This window comes from Lolium perenne, chromosome 1 (assembly GCF_019359855.2).
Source record: "Lolium perenne isolate Kyuss_39 chromosome 1, Kyuss_2.0, whole genome shotgun sequence".
Lineage (NCBI taxonomy): Eukaryota > Viridiplantae > Streptophyta > Magnoliopsida > Poales > Poaceae > Lolium > Lolium perenne.
Genome location: NC_067244.2, coordinates 124,098,105 through 124,105,386, shown reverse-complemented (window position 1 = coordinate 124,105,386; position 7,282 = coordinate 124,098,105).

Below are 7,282 nucleotides of genomic sequence, written 5' to 3'. Positions count from 1 at the left end.
TTGATGTTGTTGGGTGTTGAAATGGTATATAGGAGTGATCCAACCATTCACTAGAAGTCTTAGGGTCAAGCTCCTCAATTTCACAACTTTGATATTTTGCTCTCATATGCCTCTATGGCATTAATACTTTCTTTTCAAAATCTTTTGTTCCACTTTGGATTGTGTGGGAAAAGTACTAGGTAAGGTTTAAGAAGGTTTTCCAATTCTCTAAGTAAGGTAGAAAAGCCTAAGGTAAAGTTTAAAAAAAAAACCATAGGCGTATATGCCTCTTTCTTAAATAAGATGTTTCCTTTTTATTTTATTTCTCAAAGATTAATGACAAGAAGGATGAGGTTTAGGGTTTGAGTAAGTTTTGCAATGGTTCACCACCATTTAGCAAAATAAGAAAAGGTAGGGTTCAAGATTTACATATTAAGGCTATAGGCCCCCATATGGCTTTTTCTTTAATTTAGGTTTCTCAAAATAGATCCAAATGATTTTTGAACAGGTTAGGGTTTAGGGTTTTTCTTATTTGATTTCTTTCTCTTTTAGTTTGATTTGGTTTGTGATCTTCACTTGATCACTTTAGGGTTTTAGGGTTTATCACATCAGCATAACAACACTCAGCATGGCAGAACACAAATAATAGGTAGGAGCACTAAACATAGCACTCTATTTAAGAAAAGTTTTTGTTGGTTCTCGTTTTTGGGAGAAGGAAATTCATTTTTGCTTTGTTTTGAATTTAGGGTGTTACAGACACAAATGGCATAGTGGTTGGCTCAAGGATTTTGGATGCATGAGAAGTATTCCTCTCGATACAAGGTTTAGGCTAGCAAGGTTATTTGAAACAAACACAAGGATGAACCGGTGCAGCAAAACTCACATAAAAGACATATTGAAACATTATAAGACTCTACACCGTCTTCCTTGTTGTTCAAACTCAATACTAGAAATTATCTAGACTTTAGAGAGACCAAATATGCAAACCAAATTTAAGCATGCTCTATGTATTTCTTCATTAATGGGTGCAAAGCATATGATGCAAGAGCTTAAACATGAGCACAACAATTGCCAAGTATCACATTATCCAAGACATTTATAGCAATTACTACATGTATCATTTTCCAATTCCAACCATATAACAATTTAACGAAGAAGAAACTTCGCCATGAATACTATGAGTAGAGCCTAAGGACATACTTGTCCATATGCTACAGCGGAGCGTGTCTCTCTCCCACAAAGTGAATGCTAGGATCCATTTTATTCAAACAAAACAAAAAAACAAAAACAAACCGACGCTTCAAGCAAAGCACATAAGATGTGATGGAATAAAAATATAGTTTCAGGGGAGGAACCTGATAATATTGTCGATGAAGAAGGGGATGCCTTGGGAATCCCCAAGCTTAGACGCTTGAGTCTTCTTAGAATATGCAGGGGTGAACCACCGGGGCATCCCCAAGCTTAGAGCTTTCACTCTCCTTGATCATATTGCATCATACTCCTCTCTTGATCCTTGAAAACTTCCTCCACACCAAACTTAGAACAACTCATTAGAGGGTTAGTGGACAATAAAAATTAACATGTTCAGAGGTGACATAATCATTCTTAACACTTCTGGACATTGCATAAAGCTACTGAACATTAATGGATCAAAGAAATTCATCCAACATAGCAAAAGAGGCAATGCGAAATAAAAGGTAGAATCTGTCAAAACAGAACAGTTCGTATTGACGAATTTTATCGAGGCACCAGACTTGCTCAAATGAAAATGCTCAAATTGAATGAAAGTTGCGTACATATCTGAGGATCACTCACGTAAATTGTCATAATTTTCTGAGTTACCTACAGAGAAAACAGCCCAGATTCGTGACAGCAAAGAAATCTGTTTCTGCGCAGTAATCCAAATCTAGTATGAACTTTACTATCAACGACTTTACTTGGCACAACAAAACACTAAACTAAGATAAGGAGAGGTTGCTACAGTAGTAAACAACTTCCAAGACACAAAATAAAAATAAAGTACTGTAGTAAAATCATGGGTTGTCTCCCATAAGCGCTTTCTTTAACGCCTTTCAGCTAGGCGCAGAAAGTGTGTATCAAGTATTATCAAGAGATGGTGCATCGTTATTATGAGCTCCCCCATCCGTAGTGGCACTAAGGGCTTTGTCAATTTTAGGCCTATAATAATACTTCTTTGGTTTAGGCACATTAGAGACATACATAAACTTTTGCTCCTTACCCACATAAGCTTTCTCTTTATATTTAAGAGAAGAAAATGTTGAACCCAAGGTTCCCATAGCTTTTTCAAGTTCGTCAATCCTATTGCTTTGATCGTCATGGACAACACAAGTTCCTAGGACACTAATTCTTTCATCAATTCCTCCTAAGGATTTATCAAGTTCATCAGTTTTATCAAGTAACATTTCCAATTTAGCTTCAATACTTGGAAAAAATTCTCTATGGTTTCCAATTTTTTCATAACATCTTCAAGAGAGATTTCAGTTTTAACTTCATCAACAGGGGGTATTCCAAATAGACTCTCAATAATGCAACTAGCTTCTAGTGCAGGAGTACTTAGGAAGTTACCTTTCGCGAGACTATCAAGAACATACCTATTCCAGCTAGAGATACCAACATAAAAATTCCTGAGTAGGATAGTGGTGGAGTGTTTCTTAGTGCACCTATTATGGGCATCAATAATTCTATACCAAGCATCTCTTAAACATTCTCCCCCTCGTTGCTTAAACGTACGAACTTCAACTTCAGGATTACTCATTTTAGCAGTAGTAAATAAAGCAAACTAGATAAAGTAAATGCGAGTAACTAATTTTTTTTGTATTTTTGATATAGCAAACAAGATAGCAAATAAAGTAAAACTTGTAGGATAACGTTGCATAGAAAACAAAAATTTTCCTACCGCGAACACGCAATCCAAGCCAAGATGCAATCTAGAAGACGGTAGCAACGAGGGGGTATCGAGTCTCACCCTTGAAGAGATTCCAAAGCCTACAAGAGGAGGCTCTTGTTGCTACGGTAGACGATCACTTGCCGCTTGCAAAAGCGCGTAGAAGATCTTGATCACGATCGGTTCCGGCGCCACGAACGGGCAGCACCTCCGTACTCGGTCACACGTTCGGTTGTTGATGAAGACGACGTCCACCTCCCCGTTCCAGCGGGCAGCGGAAGTAGTAGCTCCTCTTGAATCCGACAGCACGACGGCGTGGTGTCGGTGGTGGTGGAGAAATCCGGCGGAGCTTCGCTTAAGCGTGCGGGATATGGTGGAGGAGAGAGAGACCGCTAGGGTTTGGGGAGAGGGGCGCCGGCTAGGGCACCCTTGAGGGGTGCGGCCATGGTGGTGGCTTGAGTGGCCGGCCAGCCCCTCTCTCCCCCTCTTTATATAGGTGGAGGCCCCAAGGTTTAGGTCAAAGAGTCCGAATAAGACCCCAACAAAAACCTTCCAAGTGTCCAAACCTAGGGGGAGTGGGACTCCCCCCTTTCCTTGGTGGGGTGGCCGGCCACCATGGTGGGGAGTCCACTTGGGACTCCTCCTCCCTTAGGTTGGCCGGCCAAGGTGGGTGGAGTCCCTCTGGGACTCCACCTTCCATCCTTATTTCTTCCGGACTTTTCTAGAACCTTCTAGAACCTTCCGTAGAACCTTCCGGATCATTTTAATTCACATAAAATGACATCCTATATATGAATCTTATTCTCCGGACCATTCCGGAACTCCTCGTGATGTCCGGGATCTCATCCGGGACTCCGAACAAATATTCGAACTCCATTCCATATTCAAGTACTACCATTTCAACATCCAACTTTAAGTGTGTCACCCTACGGTTCGTGAACTATGCGGACATGGTTGAGTACTCACTCCGACCAATAACCAATAGCGGGATCTGAGATCCATAATGGCTCCCACATATTCAACGATGACTTTAGTGATCGAATGAACCATTCACATATAATACCAATTCCCTTTGTCACACGATATTTTACTTGTCCGAGGTTTGATCTTCGGTATCACTCTATACCTTGTTCAACCTCGTCTCCTGACAAGTACTCTTTACTCGTACCGTGGTATGTGGTCTCTTATGAACTCATTCATATGCTTGCAAGACATTAGACGACATTCCACCGAGAGGGCCCAGAGTATATCTATCCGTCATCGGGATGGACAAATCCCACTGTTGATCCATATGCCTCAACTCATACTTTCCGGATACTTAATCCCACCTTTATAACCACCCATTTACGCAGTGGCGTTTGGTGTAATCAAAGTACCTTTCTGGTATAAGTGATTTATATGATCTCATGGTCATAAGGACTAGGTAACTATGTATTGAAAGCTTATAGCAAATAACTTAATGACGAGATCTTATGCTACGCTTAATTGGGTGTGTCCATTACATCATTCACATAATGACATAACCTTGTTATTAATAACATCCAATGTTCATGATCATGAAACGATGATCATCTATTAATCAACAAGCTAGTTATACAAGAGGCTTACTAGGGACTCCTTGTTGTTCACATAACACACATGTATCAATGTTTCGGTTGATACAATTATAGCATGGTATGTAAACATTATCATAAACTCAAAGATATTATAATAACCTTTTTATTATTGCCTCTTGGGCATATCTCCAACAGTCTCCCACTTGCACTAGAGTCAATAATCTAGTTTACATTTGTAAAGATATAACACCTTGGCCTTTTGGTGCTTTATCATGTTTTGCTCACGGGAGAGGTTTTAGTCAACAGATCTGACACGCTCAGAAACGTATGTATTTTGTAATTCAATTGCGTCTCAACGCATCACTCATTTCCAAATGAGTCGGCATTTAATATGTTTGGTCTTCTGGTGGAACCTTAATTCCGCGGTCTGAAATATGTCACTAATATTGTCACACACAATATAGCTTCAAAGTTCTGACTCTGTCGGAACTACACCAAGTTCTCAAAGAACCTCTTGACTTAACATCCTTTGTCATTGTTAAAACAATGATATACTCTGCCTTCTTTTGTAGAATCCATCACAATATTTAGAACTCTTCTAAATCTAGCATAGACAACTTCTAGCTCATTGTGCTACCTTTTAAACAACACTTAGTCTAATTTGAGATTGAAATTATATTTTATATGTGACAAAAACAATATTGGTGTAACACCTTACAGCGATTTGTTTGTCATTTCTTCATACAAAAATATATATCCTTAGTTCTTCTAAAGTACTCAAGGATATTCTTCTTACTGTCGTCCAATGATCATCATATGAATCATTCTGGTAAATGCTCATAACACTTTATAGCACATGATATCTGATTGTGTACATATTATCCGTGATCTATAATCACTCATGTGTTTTTACTCATTGAGTGTCAGATACACTCAAGTTTTGTTAAAACTTAACATGACAAGAATATTTTCTTAATATTTCTATATTGAACTATTTCAATATCCATTCTATGTACTTTGACTTAAACTTTATTTTTTGTTTCAATCTATCTTCATAGATCTTGACACTAAATATGTTTCAGTCCAAAACCTTTCATTGAAGTTAATTTTCAATGAAACCTTTTAATCAAGTGTATATAATTACATCATTTATAACCAACTATATGTCATCTACATAAGTATTATAAATATGTCTCAGCGCTCCCACTTAATTTCTTGCAAATGCAAGCCTCTTCATCGTCTCTCGATGAAATCAAAAACTCTTTGACTATTTCATCTGGTGAAGATTCAACTCCGCGATACTCACTTCATTTAATTGAAGTTTGTATACCTATCTAGTATTCCACGGACCAGCAAAACTCTTGGTTGTATCTAGTATACACCTTTTAATACATGCTTACGATAAGTAATGTATTTTGCCATCCTACTAGCATATCTCATAAAAGAAATATGTAGTGATTACTAGAATAATCCACATAGACTATAAGCATTGCTACGGAAGATCTAATCTTATCGTAGTTGAACTTTGTCGTAAACAATTTTTTGACAAGTCGAGCTTCTTTAAGGATATTCCATCCAAGTCCATCAATTTTATAGATCCATTTACTTTCAAAAAGTATTTATCTATCTTGGATTTCATGGCGTATAGCCATTTTAACGGAGTCGTGGCCCATCATAACTTCTTTGTATGTAGTTGGTTTATCATTGTTCAAAAACAATCCTTTGTTCACAAATCATTTATTTGATCACAAAGTAAACCATACCTACAAGGTTCAATAAGTACTTCGATCTCCATGACTATAACATTTTGTAGACATGGGAGCCATGATCGTCGTGGCTGCTTCCGAAACCAATTCCGATCTTTGCGCTACTCGATCATTATGCTCAGGTTCATAAACCTTATCAAATTATATTGTCCTCCCACTCAAATACTTCACTAGAAACAATTTCTTGGAAATAAGAAACATTGACAAACACTTTTGTCTTTGTCTCCATAGTAAGAAGAATTCCCAATCAATTCTCTGGGATAACCAACAAAGATATTCATCCGATTTTGGTTGTAAACTTATTTACTTATGCTATGCATACCAAAATTTTAAGAAAAGACTATTAGGATTCATACCCATACCATAACTCGTATGGTGTCATTTCAACGGATCATGATGATGCTCTATTAAGTGTAAAAGCGGTAGTCACTAAAGCATAATCCACAACAATATAATGGCATTAATATTTTATCTCATCATTGATCCAACAAGGTTTGGATACATATCTCGGATACTATATCATCATTATGATACTCCAAGAAATGTGAGTTGTAGAACAATTTCATAACTCTCTTAGATGTTCGCTAAAACTCGTAATTCAAATATTTCCACCATGATCCAATCATAGATATTTGATTTTTCTATTACGATGATTTCCACTTCATGCTGAAATTTATTTGAATCCTATTCAAATGTTTCAAATTTTTCCTTATTGAATATATCCACATATATACTCAATTCATTGTTTGAAAGTTTTCATGAAGTAGAAGAATCTTCCGCACACAACTATTCCCAGTGAACCACATACATCATCATGTATTTTTCCACTAAGTTAGTTGTCCGTTCTACTTTTGGCCTATGAACGGTATTTTAATCATTCTCTTTAGAAAAGATTTGCAAGCGCCAAATGATTCAAAAATCAAATGACTCCAAAAATCCATTTGCATGGAGTTCCTTCATGCGTTCCTTTCTAACATGACCTAAATGGCGGTTCCACAAATAAGTGGAATTCAAATCATTTGCCTTATGGCATTTTAGCGTCAGTGTTATGTATGTGTGTTTCACCATTAAGATTT